This window comes from Chiloscyllium punctatum, chromosome 47, assembly GCF_047496795.1.
Source record: "Chiloscyllium punctatum isolate Juve2018m chromosome 47, sChiPun1.3, whole genome shotgun sequence".
Lineage (NCBI taxonomy): Eukaryota > Metazoa > Chordata > Chondrichthyes > Orectolobiformes > Hemiscylliidae > Chiloscyllium > Chiloscyllium punctatum.
In genome coordinates this window covers 46319994-46342350 of record NC_092785.1, presented here as the reverse complement: position 1 = coordinate 46342350, position 22357 = coordinate 46319994, and positions in this window count along the sequence as shown.

Sequence of the window (22357 nt, the reverse complement as noted above, 5' to 3'; positions counted from 1 at the left end):
ACTGGAGAGAGGCTGTTCATCTGCTCTAACTGTGGGAAAGGATACAGTCAGTCATTCAGTCTGCTGAGACACCAGAAAGATCACACAGAGGAGAGACCACTCATCTGCTGTGTGTGGGAGGAAATTAATTGATTCCAGCAACCTGCTGAAATACAAACATTTTCACAATGGACAGAGCAATTTCACCTAATCTGAATGTGGAGAAGGACCTCTCACTGTTCAAATTTACTGAGACACCAGAGAAGTCACATTGGCGAGAGGCCAATTGTACATTTCGAATTTGGGAAAGGCTGCATTTAATTCATCCATGGTACAAATACACCAATGGGTTCACAGTGACAAGAAACTGTTTAAATGCCAAAGTGTGGGAAGTGTTTTATAAGTTCCCAGGAACTGAAGTCCCATCAAAGTGTTCGCACTGATGTGAAATCATTCACGCGCTCTCACTGTGGGATTGGGTTCCCACTGCACATTGGCACAATTTAGCTGCTGTATCTCCTACAACAGCGACTACACTTCACAATGACTTCAGTTGCTATGAAACACATTCACGAATCCTGAATTGTGAAAATTCATTTATAAAATCAAATCAAGTCTTAATAATAAATAAAAGACCCAAGAACAGGGCAGTAAATGAATATCTACCAGTCTCACCTCATGGGAGAGAAAACATGGTTGAAAAAAGTGCATTTGATGTGATTGATACCTGAAAAAATTACCACTAGTTCAAGTAAAGAGTTAATTCACGTCCAATGAAGTAAACCACTGCTGGCAGAATGAACACAGTTCAGTTCTGAATGCAATAACAGCAGAATACAATTACATGCGTCTCACTGGAATGTGTGTGTCATCATAGTCTTACCAATCCATAGGGACTGCTCTCTTCAAAAGACAGAAAAGCGACTCATAGTGATTTGACCAGAGGGCCCCAGACCTCAGGAGAGTGAAGAATTTGAGAAGGAGAGGCCATCATGATAACCTCAAACTCGTAATGCGAATTGAACCCATGCTGTTGACATCACACTACTCTGTAGACAAACAATACAGCCAACTCAGCAAAACCGATTACCCCTCACTGGGGTATCACATGTGGGGATGAATAATTGAATCCCTCACGACACCCACTGCAGATGAACGCCCTCTCCCCACAATGTGCTTGTTGGTGTTTCATCAAATCTTTGCTATTCATAAAGCTCTTCTCACAGTCAGAACATTTAAATGTTCTCTCATTGGTGTGAACATTTCCACAGCTGCTGAGGTTGGACAACCGCGTGAACCCCTTCCCACTCAAGGAGCAGGTAAAAGGTGTGAATGAACTGGAGCTCACTGAGTACAGGTGATAAGTGAATTCTTTCCCACACTCAGTGCAAGCGTACAGTCTCTCTCCAGAATGGCCACACCTGTGTATTTGAAGTTTTGCTTATTTACACCTGTGTATTTGAAGCTTTGCTCCCTAGTGTCCACTCAACTGTTGACATTAGGCTGAAATGTGAAGTTTATTCCTTTCCAAACAGAGCAGACAAAGCTTCTCTCCTGATGTATATGCTTGTGTGACATTAATCTGGATCACCAAATGAAACCTTTCCCATACGTGGAACAGCTTAATAACTTCTCCTCCATGTAAACAGGGTGATGTTAAATTAGGACAATTGAATTTAAGATCTTGACAAACCGTAAAGTTTATTTTCTCAGTCGGGGAAAGTTTTCTTGTCAGTGTAAAGCCATTAGTGTCACATGAAGCTGAATGACAGAGTAAATCCCTTCCCACACATAGAGCAGGTGATCGGTCTCTCCCCAGAATGTCTGTGTCAATGAGTCTCCAGTTGGTCTGAAAGTTTGCAATCCTTCTCACAATCCAGACACTTCCATGGTGCTGATCTCCTGACATATCTCCAAGTTGGATGATCTGTTGAATCCTTTCCCAAAAACACAACATATTTTCGCTTCTCTTTCTGTGAAGTATTTTTAGAATGTTTACTGGATAATGTTAAATAATTTTTCCCGTCAGTTCAGTGGAATAGTCACACTCTAGTGTGTATGTGCGTGTGTCTCTGTTGGTGCTTTACCACTGGCAATGTTGTTTGAAATCTTTGCTCACAGACAGACCAGATATACATGTTTAGGGTGTAGGTTTGCTCGCTGAACTGTAGGTTTGATATCCAGACGTTTCATTACCTGGCTAGGTAGCATCATCAGTGGCGACCTCCAAGTGAAGCGAAGCTGTTGTCTCCTGCTTTCTATTTATATCTTTCTCTTCGATGGGGTTCCTGGGGTTTGTGGTGATGTCATTTCTTGTTCATTTTCTGAGGGGTTGATCGATGGCATCTAGATCTATGTGTTTGTTTATTGCGTTGTGGTTGGAGTGCCAGGCCTCAAGGAATTCTCTGGCATGTCTTTGCTTCGCCTGTCCCAGGATAGATGTGTTGACCGGGTCGAATTGGTGGTTTTTTTATTCATCCGTGTGTAGGGCTATGAGGTAGAGAGGGTCGTGTCTTTTTGTGGCTAGCTGGTGTTCGTGTATCCTGGTGGCTAACTTTCTAACAAGCAGGAGGCAACAGCTTCACTTCACTTGGAGGTCACCACTAATGATTTTATCTAGCCAGGTAATGAAACGTCTGGATATCAAACCTCAGCTCTGCGAGCAAACCTCCACCCTAAACATCAACCTGAACGACAAACCTTCACAAACCTTGCAATAAACATGTTCCCTATATGTCCAAATGAATTTAGTGACTCTGTTGGATCTTTATATCCTGTTTGATTTGACTCACTCCTCTTCAATTCTTTCAATCTATTTATTTGTAAAATGATTTTCAAATATTATCTCGGTCCATACAGGGTAAAATCTCAGAAGATACAAATCCAATTTCAGAAAGACATTCTTGATCTGTTCTACATCTCCTCCCAAACAACTGATCCAATCATATTGATAGCTGCAAAAAACCCGATCAAAAGCAAAAAGGAACCTTCCTGAATAAATCAGGTTGTTGTTCCCAACATCTTTGAGACATTGTATGTCCTGAGGTGTAAATCTTTTGTGGGATGTACTTCGCCAACTGGCGGATATCACGGCCTCCTATCTAGAAGGATGTTACACAAGAGATGATAGTTTTACTGCTACTGTACATCAGAGGTGAAAAAAGTGAATAGTGAAGGTTGTTGGCAATGAAGAATGTTGTTTTGTCCCAGACGATGACAAGCTTCTTGTGGTGTTGAAGCAGCAATCAACCAGTCAAATGGAGAGGACTCAGAATCACACCTGACTTACATCTTGAAAGGTGAGCAGTCAGGAGGTGAGTTGAGCTTTGCAAGACTTATCACCTCTGCCCTGACCCTGTATCAACAGTTGTACGGTGAGTCCTGTTCAGTTTCTCATCAATATTACACCCCCTGATTGCTGGTCATAGAGGATTCAATAAGGATATTATTGTTGAATGTCAACAAGTGATACTCATATTTTCTCTTGGTGAAGATGATCTTTGCCAGGCACGCATGTAATGCAGCTGTTACTTTCCACTTGTGCAGATTTTAGATGCTGGCCAGGTCTTGCTACATGTGGCTATGCGATTTTTGAGAACAATTTTAGCTTAGGTTGAGGTTCAGGTTGTAAGATTTTTCTCAAAGAGAACAAGCCTACCAGCTCAGGAAGCAAACTTACAACCAGAACATATGGATATGCGCTATATCAGTTTCTGAACAGTTGAAAATGATGCTAAATATTGTCCAATCGTCATCCAACATCTCTACTTCTGAAGGGAAAGTTATTGGCAATGCACCTGAAGATGGTTGAGCCAAAGACTTGACCTTGAGGAACTCCTCTCTAACTAAGAAGGCCTGGATTTTCAAATCCTATCTGCTTCACAAGTGGGACATGATACGTCTGAACAGATTGATTAAAAATGTCACCTGCAGAAAAATACAGAGATTCAGGTAGACTGCTGTTTGTTTCAAAGATCACCTGACGGTGAAGCTGTTATAAAGCTATCGCCGAGGTCACTGCAACACCAAGGTAATGGATTGTGAAGTAGATGCACACAGGACTGGAATGGTTCACTCTGTGTCTATGCCCACATTTCCAGCCAGACCCTGCTGACCTTCTCCAGCATTATCTGATTTACTCTCAGATTTTCAGCATCTGCATGTGTCACCCTCAGGCCCTGCGCCGCTTTGTGACGTCACGGACCGTTTGCGCATGCGCCCAGTTTCACGGCAAAAATGGCGGCTGTTCATCTCGGAACTGCGAATCATTAAACTGCAAGTTATTTTTCAACATGCTTGCTTCTCGCTGAAAGGGTTTTAAACGCTCTCCAGCTCCTGCAGCCTTACCATGTGGAAAAGCGCATCTCTTCCCATTTCCCACGGAAATAAAGTCAATCCTGCCAATGTGCTGCCCTCGCCTGTCGTGCATATAGAGGGCATTTACCACCGCGCGGTATGCTGGGTAGCAATGCCCGCCATTGAATTCAGTTAGTACAGAAGATTGAGTCTGCTCATGAATAACTTTGTTTCCTGTATTACAACCTTTTGTTTTCCAAATAATCTTTGGAAGAAAAAAATTGGTGGTTAGAAAAATATCTTAAAATGGGATGCATCTATCAAATCTCTCAAATCGTCTCTACAACATAACCTTGTCATTAAAGTACGAGATCTCTCAAAACATTTTGTAAATTCCCGTCCTGAATTGATGGTGGTGGATTTTGGAAACTCCTTTAACAGGTGGATGTTTAGCACGCAAACCAAGAGATATATTTGTTTATTCTGAATGTCTCTCAACATGTGTCTTTTGTCACTCATTTTGCAGAGAAATGGAAGTAATGAAAACTGAAGTGTTTCTCTGATTCCAGTTCTGTGCTATCTTCTTAGCTGCAAGGTCCAGCCGGAGAGTTTACATTGAAGGACAATGAAATTGGTTCAGAGGTGAATGTTATTGAGAATTCATCTATAATTCAATACTGAACTTGCTTTGCTGTGGTTCATTGGTCAGGCCCTGGTATGATCCCTTTACAGGGGATCTAAATCCATGTCCATCCATTGCTCTGTTTCATCCCTGTCCTCCATGACAATATCTTTTCCATTGTCCAACCTGCGCCACCTTTAATAATATGGATTTTAACCCGATGTGATAGTTTATTGGTATTCCTTAATGTCATGTTCAAATGAGGGTTTCATCACTGCATGTCCTGAGATTTGTTCTGTTAATTTATTCCACTCGTATATGCGGCCTCCCTCACAAACATCAGTCAGACTTTCCTGTGTTCCTGCTTGCTTTTCCCTTCCCTATTTTTACCACCCCAATTCCACTTCCCTGTTCTTACTTCCCCCACAACCCCTTTCTCTCTCTTTCATCCCTGCGAGGCCCGAGTCTTTTCTCGGTCCAGATCCTTTCTTAATGCATAATTTTTAAAGAGTTAAATAGAACATTGAACAATACAGAACAGGAACGGCCCGACGATGTTTGGTTGAAAATTCCGCCCAAAACCTTTTGTGCAGTCGGCCTGAAACTAAACGGTGTCAGCCTGACAGTAGGTCGGGGACATGCTGGACTGGATTATAAAGTATATGACAATAAATGATAACCGGATGCTTAGAAAGAATGGGAGACACATGGTTTTATACAAGCGCAATATTTTTTATTCTGTTGGATTCTGTATATTGGTGTGAGCATAAGTGGCAGAATAGATAAGGGTGTGGGAGGCTATTGGTGGTGGGGCAATTTGAAATTTCAGAGGCATTTTGACAAGTTTCAACAGGGGCTAAAGTATAGCGAGGGAGAGAATAGAGCCTCTGAATGGTCAATGAGGCCGCCTATGCCAATCAGAGTTGATGGGCGAGATCTGAAAAAAAGGTGTTAGGATTTACTGTGGGTAATCCAGGAGATAACAGCACAAGGAGAGCCCTGCCAGCCCAAATCCCGACTCACCCCCTTCCCACGGCCACCTTCTGACCCAAGTGTAACAGAGTCTGTGGAAGACCACATCGGTCTGTACAGCCTCCGACACACTCCCCATAAGAACGGGAGAGCGACAGCAATCTGTGACCCTCACAAATGCGATGATGAGAGAGGAAAGTTGAATCCCCTCTCAATTATCCCAATGCCTTTGTTACAAAGTCAAGTAACTCCCTGTTAATGCAGTGTCTCGCAAGGTAATGCTGTAAAGGAGCCTTAACACTGCCCTTCCACTTCTGTGATCTGACACTTATTATCCATAATTTGGTCTATGACTGATTGATAAACTAAGGCCACATGTTTTCATCATCATTCCATTGTTATCCCTAACGATAAGCGTTCCCCATCCTGCATCCCATCCTGCCTGACTTTCCACAATGTTGTGTAGCTGTAAATATTAATGCCCCACATTCTTGTTCACCCTGTGACCATGTCTCCATGATGGTGATTAGACAGAAATCAGTCACACATGCATATCCCTTATCGCAAATGCTTCGTGCATCCAAATTTAGAAACAGTAATTTACTTTTTATCACAATTTCCTGTCACAAATATATTTGCTGATGTACAATTTTAGTTCATCTCACTTCCTTCGTGTTTCTTTCTGTTTTTCCTCAGCCACGTCCCCATGTTTCAATATTTAAACCTTTGCCCGTAGAATTGGAAATTTCCTTTCAGCTGATCCCTGTCTCTCCACATGTGTGTCAGTTTAAAGCACTCTGCATAATCCTGGTCATATGATTAACCAGGGCACTGGCTCCACCATTGTACCATCCCAACAAAATAGCTGATTTCTCCCTGAGAACTGGTAGCAGTTATCACTGCATCAGACCCACTTCTTCTGACACCATTGTTTGATTCTGAGAATCTGCTGCACTTCGGTGATATCACTCAGTCTCTCTCCATGTGGTATCCCTAACTTTGTGGGTCTAATTTCTGCCTCTATCAGCGATGCTCACTCCTGCATTTGGTCTGAGATACTGAGCCAACAGAATTCTCCACTCCAGAGAGATGCAGCAGAAAAGGCCAGGGATGGAGACTGGGAATTTCCAGATCTCTGTTGGACTAAGTGCTACTCTACACGAGTCATCCTCACTGTCTTGTTTTAATTTCCCATTCTGTCTGTTTCTCTGTCTCCTGTAGGTAATCAGGATGTTCCTGAGTTAACTGAATTCCTAATTCCCGTCTATTAGCATATTGAAGACAATTTGTCAGCCAGAGAGAGATGGAGAGTGCCATCTGGAGCCTTCAGTAAATCCTGCAGCCGGTAAGATCACTCACAGTAAACAGCAGAGGGAGGAGTTAGTAGCTTTCCCTATTCAGAACCGGAAGACAGGACATAGACACAGGCAAGGAACATCAACATCCTAAACTTCATTCCTAGCATCTTGTGAGGATCCAGCTCTCACGTCTGCTGTACTGGTCCTCACTGAGACAGCACAGAGGGTCTCAGGAATCAATCCTGGCACATGCTGTATTAGTGATCTCAGTAATATCCTCCAGTCCCGAAAATCCTTCCTCTGTTTGGAATCTCCTCTAATCCACATAATGCTGTCTGTCTCTGTTAGGTTTTCCAATCCCTAACACCCTAATCATTAGGTTTTTCCAGTAGATACTAAATTCCTTCATCCCTGTAAACTCCGACAGTGCTGTTTATCCCTGCAAGCTCCTCCTATCAAGACCACCCTCCATGACAATGTACTTGTCCTTAACTTCTCCATCTGCCCCATCTGTGCAAACTTGTCCAGCTCCTACAGTCCGTCCTTAGCTGTGAAAAAATCGTAATCTCCTTATCCTTCACAAATTCTTCGATCTTAATCTATTTTAACTTCACCCTCAACCCCCCACCCCCAGCGACCATCCCGACCAACGGAATCTCTTTCAGTTTGTGCAACCAACCCCATCTGTGTAACTGTCCCCAACGCAGCAACCTGGCATTCTCCATTGTCTTCCTATCTATGTCGCCTGCAGAGCCTTGAAGCCTTCTTATATCTTTAAACGTCTTCAGTCACTACAACCTGCCATATTTCTGTTAGTATATACATTACTCTTCTCCCTGAAACACCGTGAAACTCCCAGACAACTATAGACTGGTGAGCCTGATGTCAGTGGTGGGCAAGTTGTTGGAGGGAATTCTGAGGGATAGGTTGTACATGTATTTGGAATGACAAGGACTGATTCGGGACAGTCAACATGGATTTGTGCGTGGGAAATCATGTCTCATAAACTTGACTGAGTTTTTTGAGGAAGTAACAAAGAGGATTCATGAGGGCAGTGAGGTAATGTGATCTGTATGGATTTAAGTAAGGCGTTCGACAAGGTTCTCCATGGTAGATTGATGATCTATGTTAGATCTCACGGAACACAGGGAGAACTAGCTATTTGGATACAGAACTGGCTGAAAGGTAGAAGGCAGAGTGTGGTGGTGGAGGATAGGTTTATGGAGGCCTGTGACCACTGGAGAGCCACAATGATCGGTGCTGGGGCCTCTACATTTTGTCATTTACATAAATAATTTGGATGCAAGCATCAGAAGTACAGTTAGTAAGTTGCAGATGATACCAAAATTGGAGGTGTAGTAGACAGCAAAGAGGGTTTCCTCAGATTACAACAGGATCTTGACCAGATGGCCAATGGACAGAGAAGTGTCAGATTGAGTTTAATTCATATAAATGTGAGGTGATGCATTTTCGGCAAAGAAGATCTTAGCAGTACATATACACTTAATGGTAAGGTCCTAGGGAGTGTTGCTGAACAAAGAGACCTTGGATAGCAGGTTCATCGATCCTTGAAAATGGAATCGCAGGTAGATAGGATAGTGAAGAAGGCGTTTGGCATACTTTCGTTCATTGGTCAGAGTACTGAGTACAGGAGTTGGGAGGTCATGTTGTGGCTATACAGGACATTGGTTAGGCCACTGTTGGAATATTGCGTGCAATTCCGGTCTCCTTCCTATCGGAAAGATATTGTGAAACTTGAAAGGGTTCAGAAAAGGTTTACATGAATGTTGCCATGGTTGGAGGATTTGAGCTATAGGGAGAGGCTGAACAGGATGGGGCTGTTTTCCATGGAGCTTGAGAGGCTGAAGGGTGAACGTATAGAGGTTTACCAAATTATGAGGGGCATGGATAGCGTAAATAAACAAAGTCTTTTCCCTAGTGTTGGTGAGTCGAGAACTAGACGGCATAGGTTAATGGTGAGAGGGGAAAGATATAAAAGAGACCTAAGGGCAACTTTTTCACAAAAGAGTGGTATGTGTGTGGAATGAGTGGCCAGAGGAAGGGGTGGAGGCTGGTACAATTGCAACATTTAAGAGGCATTTGGATGGGTATATGAATAGGAAGGGTTGGGAGGGATATGGGCCAGGTGTTGGCAGGTGGGACTAGATTGGGTTGGGGTATCTGTTTTGCACAGACGGTTTGGACCGAAGGGTCTGTTTTCATTCTGTACATCTCTATGACTCTATGACTATGCCTCTATGACCCTCTGTCTGTGCCTATCAGTTTTCCTGCCTCTGAACTATATCCATCCCTATCCCTATGTCCAGATTCTAACCCAGCTCCCTATCTCACTGACATTCTTGACCAAATGTAACTCTGTTTAACTCAAACATCCTTGAGCCCCTGTAAGCCTCACTATCTCTGTAACCTCTACCCATCTGGTCAACCCCCCACTACTGAGGAATGACTCCCTGCATTCTTCATGAGGTCGGTGGAATGACAGTGAACAGATATGATGGAACTGTCATTCTGGAGATGTAGCTGCAGAATCACCTTCGCTGGGAATTGAATACTGAAGGGTTTTTGGGATTGAGACAGGCTAGGCAAAAAAAAACACCAAGTTGTCAAGAAAGGATGAGTTTAATGCATTAATGAGACATTCATGTGGATCTGAAGATCAACATTTGGAGTCTTATTTGAGTTCAGCTGAGAATAATCAAGCAGCAGCAACCGTTAGCAGGAATTCTTTTATAGGCACTAGACAGTGATGGGAATGTCAATATGGTTACAGTCAGGACACTGAATGTACTTGTAGCAAGGGCAGTACAGTAACTGTGTGTGACAGTGGTCTCCATTCTGACTGGATAACTAATGAGTATTAGGACTGGAATGGATGGAATCCTGGATTGTACATGAGGTGGTTTCCTATAACAGCACATCAAGGATTGTGTGGAGTTTGCATATTCTCCCCGTGCCTGCGTGGGTTTCCTCCGGGTCCTCCGGTTTCCTCCCACAGTCCAAAGATGTGCAGGTTAGGTGAATTGGCCATGCCAAATTGCCTGCAGTGTTAGGTGAAGGGGTAAATGTATGGGGATGTGTCTGGGTGGGTTGCGCTTGGGCGGGTTGGTATAGACTTGTTGGGCTGAAGGGACTGTTTCCACACTGTAAGTAATCTAATCTAATCTAATCTAATCTAATCTCATCTCATCTCATCTCATCTAATCTCCAGTAAAGGAGCCATCAACAAAATTGTCTATTGCAGGTCAAGTGCTGTGTAATGTTAAATATCTAATAATCCCATTATAAAGGAGTTTTGTGAGCAGATACCCATAATGTTATGCAGGGCATATTGAGTCAGACCATGAGATGGAGGAGCAGAATTGCGTCATTTGGCCCATTAAAGATGTTCTGCCCTTCAGTCAGATCATGGTTGATCTGATAGTCCTATACTCTATTTACCTGCCTTTATTCACAAAGCCCTTGTTACCCTGATTACTTAATATCTGACCAAGTCTGTTGTCAGTATTCTTAATGACCCAGCCTCGACAGCCCTCTGCAGTCAGGAATTCCCACAGAGTCACTACCCTCTGAGTCAAGACATTCCTCCTCATCTCCATCTTAAATGGGTGAGCCCTTGCTGGGATTTTCTGCCCACTGGTTGCACATTCTCACACCATTAAAACGAAAGGAAGTGACAGACATAATTATTTCAGATGGCGTGAAAATTGATGAGAATTTGGGTTAATGAACAAGGATAACTAAGGTTGCAGGAGGTACAGATCAGTAGGAAAGACGTACAGAGAAATGGCAAATTGAGTTTAATCTGGACAAGTGTGAGGTCATGTCAAGTTCAAGAAGAAAGTTAGGATACTGAGGGACATTGATATAGAGAAGGGTGTTGTTGCAAGTCAGTAACTTCCTGAAAATGGCAACAGAGGTGTTTCAGATGGGAAAGAAAACAAATGGAACACTGGCCTTCATCGGTCACAACGTTGGGCCATAGTGGTTTGCATTTGATGTTGCAATTGTATAAAATTTCTGTTTGGCCACATTTGGAGTACTGTGTGCAGTTCTCATCTCCATAAAATAGGAAGGATGTGGAGGCTTTTGAGAGGGTGAAAAAGGGCTGAAAAAGTGGTTTATCAGCACGGTGCCTGTGATAGGCTTTTGAAAGGAGTGTTGGCTGTAAGAGGAAATTAAACAAAGTTGGATTGTTTTGTGAGAGTATCAGAAGCTGACAGGCGACCAGGTACAGGAAAATAAAATTATGACAGGGACAGATCATGTGGATAGTCAGAATCGTTTTTCCAATGTGTAAGTTTCAAAAGGTAGCACACCAAGATTTAGTGTGGAAAGAGGAAGTTTAAACGAGATGTGTGAGGCACGTTTTTTTTAACGCAGAGAGTGGAAGTTACTGAGGGAGGTCAAAGAGGCAGAAATATGAGCAAAGCATTGAAGTCGCATTTGGACAGAAACATGAACAGGAAGAAAATAGAGTGATATGGTCTATGTGCAGGAAGATGGGACTAGTTTAGAATAACATCATGGACAGCACAGCCATGGTGGGCCGAAGGGCCTATTACTGTGCTCTACTGTTCTGTTTTCTAACTTCCCAGCATAGCCCCCCAGAGTCTTAAATGTTTCATTCAATTTCTCTCTCATGTTTTCTGAACGTCAATGGGATCAACCTCAATCTTCCCCACCTCTTCTCATTAGAAAATCGCTCCATTCTCGGGATTAGCCGAGTGACCCTTCTCTGGACTGGCTCTAATGTGACAGTGTCATTCCTTAGGGCACTCAGACTGCTCATAATATTCTAGGTGTGGTCTGAGTTGTACCTTACCATAGATCTCCCTCATTTTAGACGCCATTCCTTTTGTAATACATACCAGCATTTGATTTGCCTTCTCTATTACCTGCTAACTCTGTAAGCTACTTTTTTCAAATTGATAAACAAGAATGTCTTGTCTTCTGAAGAAAGGTTGAGGGATCTATGGCTTTTCTCATTGGTGTGAAGAAGGGTGGGGGGCAACTTGATCGAGATGAACACGATGGTATGAGGCATAGACAGTGAATAGCCCGATATTTCTTTTTCGCATGACATAATTTTAAGGTGATTGGAGGATAGTTAAGGGGAGATGTCAGAGGTCGTTTTTTTTTACACAGAGTAGCGGTTAGGTTGAATGCACTGCCAGCTGTGATAGTAAAATTAGATACATTAATTACATTTAATCGACTCTTAGATAGGCACATAGATGATCATAGAATGAAGAGTAGGTCGTTCGTTTGATCTTACAGTCGGATAAAAGGTTGGCATGACATAATGGACAAAGGGTCTTGTGCTGTACTGTTCTATGTTCTACCTTCCATATGGTGAACTGAGTAATAAGCTCAGATCAATACAAATGGATATGGCACTCAGGAGGAGCTAGTCCATTGAATACAAAATTGACTTGATGGTAGTACACACCGGGTGATGGGAGATGTGTTGTTTTTCTGATTGGAGACATGTGACCAGCGGTGTAGTGGGTGCCCTGTTGTTTGTCATTTGGATAAATGGTTTGGATGGGAATATTGGTTTCCTGATAAGTAGGTTTTTTGGGTGATACTGAAATTGTTGGTAAAGTGGACAGTGAAGAAGATTATCTGTGATTCAACAGGAAGAACAGTTCTGTTGGGATAGTGGGCTGAAGAATAGCACATGGAGTTTAATTAGATAAATGTGGTGTTCCATTTTGGTGAAACAAACCAGGGCGGGATTATACAGTGAATGTTCGGGCCCTGGGTAGTGTTGTCAGTCAGAGAACCAGGGATGCAGGTACACATTTCTTTGAAAGTGGTGTCACAGGTAGACAGGATGGTGAAGTAGGCATTTGGGATGGTTACATTCATTGGGCAGAGCAGTGACAGTTGGAGTTGGGATGTCATGTTCTGGCTGCACAATACATTGGTGAGGCTACCATAAAAACATTGTTGATCAGTCGGATGAACTCATCGGGTTCACTTACATCTTTTAGGAAAGGATATCTGACATTCTAACCTAGTCTGGCCTACATGTGATTCCAGACCAACAACAAAATGGCTGACTCTAAACTATCCTCTCGGCGATTATCAGTAGCGGCAAAGAATGCTGGTCGAGGTAGTGATACCCACATCCCATGAATGAATAATTCAAAATACATACATCCCTCCCTACCTCTGTAAACCCCTCCAGCTGCAGCAATTCGTCCTGGTTTTTTAACACCTTTCAGGCCCTGGACACTCTCTGTAACACTCTCACTACCTCCAGCACCTTCACCTCTCCTGCTCCTATCGTGACATTAAACCCTGATAATGATTCCCCTTCCCACTGCTCTCCTCCTGCTAGCAGGCCCTTTGCAATCCCTTTACAACATACTGCTGTAGCACTCTCACTTCATTATTTTTAGAACTTTCGGTGATCTTCTAAGCCTGACAATCTAATTTGATCCATTTTGTCCTGAGTGAGGGCCGGGTGGGAATTTCTTGCTGAGGTTTTGTCTGTTTCAATAGAATGTCCTTTTGTTGAGTGTTTTACGCTGTTCCTTCAAATGTTTTCCACTGTTCATTTATAGACACATGTTTCAGTCTGTTTCGCCTGTTTACCTTGGTCTTTTCTCACAAACTCATGTAAACAGCGATTTTTTGTTTCCAGTTGTACCTTGTCCTTTCTCTGATTCACTTGAAAACTTTATATTCCTTTAAACTACACTTTATCACAATTTCCCAGAGGATCTCTGCAGATGACATTACTCATTCACTAAGTTTCATCGCACAATGGTCAATCTGAGATAGTTACATCCCTAGCCAGTTGCGCAATGTGTTATTCAAAGAAACACAAAAAAAAAATCTCCGAACTCCTCTTCCAATATCACTCTTGTCAGTGTGACTGTCCCAGATTATGTGTATATTGAAATATCCCAAAATTACCATAACGCCTTTTTAAAAAAATTCCAATGAATTCCTGCTTTATACAGTGATGAGCAATGAAATGTTTTTAGGTGGCCTAAAATTGTTCTGCTGCTTGTGTCCTTGGCAAGTAGTAGCCAGAATTTACATTCAGACTGACTCTACTTCATGATCTGAGACCACATACTTCCTCTGTAATACCTTTGTAATCTATTATTGTTAGTGTTGCCCATTTTGCCTGAGTTTCCGCAAGGTTGTGAACCATTGAATATTTATGTTCCAATTTTTATTCGCCCTGTAACCACCTTATCCCGGTGCCTAAATCTCTTTCTTCTGTGTCACAAATCCATCTACCTTATTGCATAGACTTTGTCCATTCCAAAGAAACCATGATTTATTTTTTCCCACAATCTCCCTCACAAACATATTCACTGATTTACAGTTTTATTTAAACTCTGTCCCATCCTGTTCCTTTCTGCTTGTCTTCTGTCACATTTCCATGCTGTTCCAATGCTTCACATTTTCTCTTTGGATTTGGAAATCTCCTTTCACCTGAACCCTGTTCCTGCATCCTCTCTGTCAGTTTAAATCACTGATCATAAACCTACCGACATTAATGGCCGGGACACTGGTCCCATCAGGGTCCCAGTGGGACCCAGTGCAATGGGATTGCTTTTATTCACTCGGGGGATGTGGGTGTCTCTGGCTGACCAGCGTTTCTTGCCCATCCCGAGCTGCCCTTGAGCAGAATAACTTGTTCGGCCATTTCAGAGGGTAATTGAGAGGCAAACACTTTGTTGTGGGTATGTCGTGGAGACCACATGAGGATTGGCAGATTTCCTTCTCTAAAGGACCAGTGTCTTTTGATCAGGAAAGATTATTTTGGACAAAAGCAATGGCTTTATACTTATTCATGAATTGTTATGTCATTTTTTTTCAATTATTGATATAAAATTCCCCTATTTCTGATGGTGGGATTCCAACCTTTCTCCCCTGAACATTAGCTGAGGTTTTTGATACATGCTGTAGCAATAATACCACTCGGCCATCACTTCATCTCCTCACAGATTACTCATTCCTGACCGGTTATACTAGTGCATGATGAAGCAAAACCCGTTCTTCAGACACAATTGTTTGATACTGACATCTTCCAGCAGTCTGGTGATATCACTCAGTCTCTCTTCATGTGGTATCCCTCACTGTGTGGGTCTAAGTGCAGTCTCTGTCAGTGTCTCTCACTCTTGCAGCTACCCCAGATGCTGGGCCAACAGAATTCTCCACTCCAGAGAGACGCAACAGCACAGGCTTGGGATTTTCCAGATCTCTGTGTGACTTAGTCACACATTCTCCATGTGTAACACTCAGTGCACCTAATTTTCCATTCTGTCTATTTCTCTATCTCCTGCAGGTACTCAGTAAGTTCCTGACTCAGTAGGCTTTCCAGCTGCTGGGTGTCCCATCCATCACCTCGTTGAAGATATTTGGTCAGCTAGAGAGGCAAAGGGAAGGAAGATCTGGGGCCTTCAATAAATCCTGCACTGAGGTAAGATCACTCACAGTGCACAGAGCAGAGAGCAATGAGAGGGCTCCAAACATGGGATAACAAGACATGATTAAGATACAGTACTGGAGGGGAGCACATTTTGACACACCCCAGGCTCAATCCCTACCCCTAAGTAACTTCTGTTGAACTACTACTCACTACTTTGCAACACTGTATCTGTGGCATGTCTTGTGCACCAGCGTCTTCAATAATTTGTAACACCTATAAAAGTTCCTGTCCCTGTAACTTCCTCCCTTCCCGAGAGCCCTCCACGTATTTGAAACGTACTGCATTCCAGACTACCATCCCTATCGCTGTAACTTGCTTCAGTGTCTACAACATGCCTTATCTCGGCCGTTTCCTCCTCCATTAACTGGAAACAGAGCCATGCAGCACGGAAACAGTTCCTTCGATCCAACTAGCCCGTGCTGACCAGAGTCCCTGAACGAGTCGTGTTTCCCTGCACTTATCCCATATACATTTAAACCTTCTCCTCCCCATGTACCTGCCCAAATGTCTTTTACATGTTGTTATTGTACTTTTCTCTACCACTTCCCCTGGAAACACATTCCATGCCTGCACCATCCTCTGTGTGAAAAATGTTCTCCTGCAATCTCATCTAAGTCTTTCCTCTCCCATCACATATTTATGATCTCTAGAACACAGAACATGTGAGTGCAGTACTGGCCTTTCAGCTCTCGATGTTGCGTCGATCTGTGGAACAAATCTGAAGCCCAAGTAGCCAACACTGGTCCATTCTTGTCCATATGCCTATCCAATGGTCATTTAAATGCCCTTCGAGTTGGTGAGTCCACTACTGTTGCAGGCAATGCATTCCATGCCCCGACTATTCTGAGTAAAGAACCTACCTCTGGCATCTGTCCCATATCTATTTATTAATATTAGTATCTACTTCAATTTAAAGTTGACTGCCCTCGCGCTAGGCATCGCCATCCGAGGGAAAAGGCTCTCACTGTCCAATTCACCTAACTCTCTGATTATCTTATATGTCTTAATTAATTGGCCTCAAACGTCTTCTCCATCACCACCTCTTCTGTAATGGGGACTCTTTACAAGCCATCACTCTTTCTTCACTTTGTTTCCTAGTCATTGTCCACAGTGCGTTCTGACATGAAATGCTCATTTAGCCTCTCGCCCATCTCCTGTGGTTCTACACTTGGAAGACCTCAGTGATTTGGAGGGGCCCTGTTGTCTCTGCAGTTGCTTTTTTGTACATGTGTGCTGTAGAAAGCTCTTTGCATTCTCCTTTACCTTATCTGCCAAAACTATCTCATCGCCCCCACCCCCATGTAGCTTTCCAGCTTATCCAGCATCTCTTTGGATTTACCTCAGTCTGATCTGCCAAAGCTTTCTGTAGTCTCCTTTGGAACCACATTTGCTATCCTCCAGTCATTCAGCGCTTCACCTGTGGCCAACAAAATATTAAATATATCCACTAGGACCCCAGCAATCTCCTCCCTTACCTCTCATAGCAGCCTAGGATGCATTTCATTGGGCACTGGGGATTTCTCCAACTTTATGCATGTGAAAAAAATCAATACTTTCGTCTTATTGATCTTAACATTTTCGAGAAACTCGCCACCAAACTGAAATCCCAGGCGACAATATCTTTCACCTCTGTGAATACAGTTGTGAAGTATTCATTGAAAACCTCACCTCCTTCCGCTGGCTCCATGCACAGATTGTACATTTAGTTTCTAACAGACCCCACTCTTTCCCCCGGAATTCTGTTATTCTAACTATACTGCTAAAATACCTTGTGGCTTTTCCTTAACACTATCTACTAAGGATATCTAATGACCATTGTTTGTCCTTCATTTTTCAAGAACTCCCTTGCACTCCCTATACTCTCTAATGGTCTCACAGGAGTTTATTGCACTGTATTTTCTTTATCAAACTCACGATATCACTTAATTAGTATTTGCTGGACATGCAGCCTTTACTATTCCCTCATCAGGGACACACTGGCCCTGAATTCTCGCTGCATTACTTTAACATTCTCCCACTTTCAAAATATAGACCCAACTGCAGATAGTCCTCCCAGTCTCTGTTTGCCGGATCCTCTCTCATGATCGTGATACTGATAGGAGACTCAGTTGTGAGTGGGACAGACAGGAGACTGTGTGGCTGCAGAAGAGACCCCAGGATGCTTTGCTACCTCCAGGCTACCAGGTAATGGGTGGCTCTGAGCGGTACTGTACATTCTGAAGTGAATGTGCAAATCCCCAGAGGTCATTGTGCACGTCGGTACACATGACACAGCTCGTCAAAGAGGTGGGATCCTGTGAAATACTTACAGAGATTGCGGAAAGAAGTTCAAAAGCAGGACCTAAAGGGTTGGGATCTCCAGATTTCTCCCAGTGCTATGTGGCAATGAGGATAGAAATAGAAAGATTGGCAGATGGATGTGTGGCTGAGGAGCTGGTGAAAGGGGCAGGGTTTTCAGTTCTTGGATCATTGGTATCTCTTCTGGGGTAGAGATGACCTGAACAAGGGGGATGGGTTTGACTTGTACAAGAGGGGCACCAGTATCCCTGCGGGGAGATTTGCTCATGTTGCGTAGGGACGATTTAAACTAGTTTGGCAGGGGGTTTGGACGATGAGAAAGAGAGGTACCATCGACCATTCAAGGGAAAAATGCATCAGCCATCGAGAGCAAGTTTCCTATCCAGGATATCCTGGAGCACAATCAAGGGGAGGACAATACTTTTTGTTTAAAGGGCATTTATTTCAACACACGAGGCCTTACTGGGAAGGCAGATGAGCTCAGATCATGGATTGGCTCTGGGGACTGGGATATTATAGCCATAACAGAAACATGGCTGCGAGAAGCACAGGACTGGCAGCTCAGTGTTCCAGGATACAGAAGCTACAGGCGTGACAGAAGGACAACTAAGTGAGGAGGGGGAGCTGCCCTATTGATAAGGGAGTATATACCAACAGTGCTCAGAGAGGATACACTTAAGGGGTCATCAAATGAGGTCATATGGTTAGAAGTTAGAAACAAAAAGCGGATATCCAGTCTGCTGGATGGTGTTCTGCACCCCCAAATAGCCAGCGGGTACTCGAGAAGCAGATGTGAAGAGAGATTGCAGGTACCTATAGAAATAATAAAATAGTTTTGTTTGGAGATTTTAACTTCCCCTGTACTGACTGGACCACCCAGAGTGTAAAAGGCCCGTACGAGGTGGAATTTGTCAAATGTGTCCAAGAAAGTATCCGAGATCAATATGGAGAGGGACCGACTCTACGCAGGCGGGTGCATCACAGGACCTCCCCTCAGAAACCGAGGTCAGGCAAATGACTGAAGTGTCAATCAGAGAGCACTGTGGGTCCAGTGATCACAACTGTCTTCGTTTTAACATAGTTACGGATAAAGGTCAAGCAGCTCCACAGATTAAGGTGCGAAACTGGAGCAGAACCAATTTTGAGGCTAATTGGCAGGATTGAGCAGAGTTGGATTGGGTGATTTAAAAATCACACAACACCAGGTTATAGTCCAACAAGTTTATTTCGAAGCACCAGCTTTAGAAGTGCAGGTAATCATTCTAAAAGGTGAAAGGCTTAAACTAAATGTGTTTGATATTACATTCCATGACACTGCTGTCCTGTTGCTATAAATTCAGTGCCTTATGATTGTGCTCCACAACCACCGGATGAAGGGGCAGTGTTCCGAAACCTAGTGCCTCCAAGTCAACCTGCTGGACTGTAATCTGGTGCTATGTGATTTTTTCGCATTGCCCATCCCAGTCCAACACCGGCTCCTCCACATCATGCTCCCATCCACTGGGTGATTCTGTTTGGAGGAAATGGAATGACTGGCAAATAGGAGGCTTCGAAAAGTGTGATTTCAAGAATCCAATATGTCTCTGTTAGAGTGAAGGGAAAAGTTGGCAGGTTTAGGGATCCCTGGCTGATGGGGGATATTGAGGCTCTGTTCAAGAAAAAGAGGAAATCACACATCATCTTCAATGTTTCAGTATCTACGTAACCTCTTCCAGTCCTAAAGACACGATCACTCGGTGGAGACTCAACAACCCTCTCATGTCCCTGCAGCACTACCGATCTGTAGAACCCACTGAAAGCCTGTTACTCTCCCAATCCTGCTCTGACAAGACTCACTATCTGTGTAACATCATCCCGTCGCTAAAACCCACCCTATCAATGTAAGCTCCCTCTGTATCTCCATCTAGTTACTCATCTTCATAGCCTTCTCCAGCTCTTGCACCCCTATCTGTGGAAATGTCACCCTCCTCTAAAACCCTTCCCATTTTGACCATTCTGGAGGATGTTACTAATGCTCCCTTATCTGTGAAACTGTCTCAAAGCAAAATTACTGCCCTTCTGGAAAATGTCAGACATCACACCCTCCATATCCAAATTTTCCACAGAAAGAAACCTTCCTATATCTATAAACATCTTCAGTCACGACTACCCTCCATATCTCTGTTTGGTCCTCCAGTCTATACAACCCACTTTATCTCTGTCATCTGCTCCATTCACCGAAAGCCTTCCCTGTCTGTGTAAACCACTCCATCCTACCAACTTTCTTCTCCCTGTAAACTGCTCCATCCCTGCCAACCTCCCCATCACCACGAACCCCTGAAGGCCCTACAGCTCTCCACATTTCTGTAACCTCCTGTGGCCCTGTGGTCCTCCCTCCCTGTGAAACCACCTCCATTCACCAGAACCCTTCCCATCTGGGTCGTCTGCACCAGATTACACCTCCGACCATCCTAGCAAAACTCCCTAATGTATCTATTCATTCAGATCGCACCCTCTCCAGCCTCCCGAAACCTCTTCCTGTCATTGTAACCCTCCCAATTTAGAATACGGAACAGTACAGCGCAGTAAAGGCCCTTCAGCCCTCAGTGTTGTGCCAAGTTTTTGTCTAAGTCTAAGATCAATCTAACCTGCAGGTCATTTATAGAAAAAAGAAAATCAAAGCACAGGAACAGGCTCTTCAGCCCGCTAAGCCTGCGCTGATCCAGATCCTCTGTTTAAACCCATCACCTATTTTCTGAGCATCTGTATCCCTTTGCCCCATGCTCATTCATGCATCAGTCTAGATACACCTTATTTGACATTAACATTCCCGCTTGTACCTCCTCCATTAGCAAAGTGTTCGAGGCCCCCCACACACTACATAAAGATCTTTCCACGCATATCTGCCCCAAACCTTCCTCCTCTCACTTCGAACTCGTGAATCCTTGTAATTGAGTTCTGCACTCCAAGGGAAAAAAGCTTCTTGCCATTCACCTTGTCTGTGCATCCCATGATTTTTCAGACCTCCAACAGACCCCAGTCAACCTTCATCTTTCTAATAAAGATAGTCCGAATCGATTCAATCTCTCCTCATTGATAGTGCCCTCTATACCAGACAACATCCTGGTGAACTTCCTCTGCATCCTCTCCAAAGCATGCACATCCTTTTGGTAATGTGGCGACCAGAACTGTACATATATTCTAAATGTGGCTGAACTAAATTCCTATACATCTGTAACATGACCTGCCAACTCTTGTACGCAATACCCCGTACAATGAAGGAAAGCATGCCATATGCCACATTTACTGACCTGGGATGCCACCTTCAAGGAATAATGAACGTGAAGACCTAAATCGCTCTGTACGTCAATTTTCCCCAGGTCTTTTCCATTTACTATATAATCCACGTTTGAATTGGATCTTCCGAAATGCATCACCTCGCATTTGCCCGGATTGAACGCCATCTGCCATTTCTCTGCCCGCCTCTCCAATTTATCTATATTCTGCTGTATTATCTGACATTCCGTTTCACTGTCTGCTCCTCCACCAATCTGAGTGTCATCTTCAAAGTTGCTAATCAAGGAACCGATACCTTCCTCCAAATCATTGATATGTATCACAAGCAACAGTGGTCCCAGCACGGATCCCTGTGGAACACCATTGGTCACAGGTCTCCAGTTTGAGAAATTCAATTTGAGAAATCTATGTGCATATCCAATCGTTACTTAAATGTCCCTAATGTATCTGACCCTACCACCAACACTGGCAATACATTCCACTCATCCACCACAGTCTGTGTAAAATGCTACCTCTGACATCTCCCCTCAACCTTCCTCCAATTACCTTACAATTTTGCCTCCTAGTTATAGCCATTTTTGCAATGGGAAAAATCTCGGGCCACCCACCCTATGTATGCCTCTCATCATCTCTCACACCTCTATAAATTCACTTCTCATCCTTTTTCATTTCAAAGAGAAAAGCCCTGGAACCCCCAACCTTTCTTCATTAGACCTCCCCTCCAGCATCCTGATAAATCTCGTCTGCATTCTCTCCAAAGCTTCCATATGTTGCCTTTAATGATGCAACCGGAACTGAATACAATAATCCAATTGTGGTATAACCACAGGCTGTATCGAGCTGCAGCATAATCTCTTAAACTCAAGCCCCCTGCTAACGAAAGCCAACACATCATTGGCGTTCTTAACAACCCTTACAAATTGTGTTCAAAAATGTGTTGCTGGAAAAGCGCAGAAGGTCGGGCAGCATCAAAGGAGAAGGAAAATCGATGTTTCGGGCATAATCCCATCTTCAGGAATGAGGAGGGTGTGCCAGCAGGGTAAGATAAAAGGTAGGGAGGAGGGACTTGGGGGAGGGGCGTTAGGAATGCGATAGGTGGAAGGACGTTAAGGTGAGGGTGTTAGGCCGGAGAGGAGG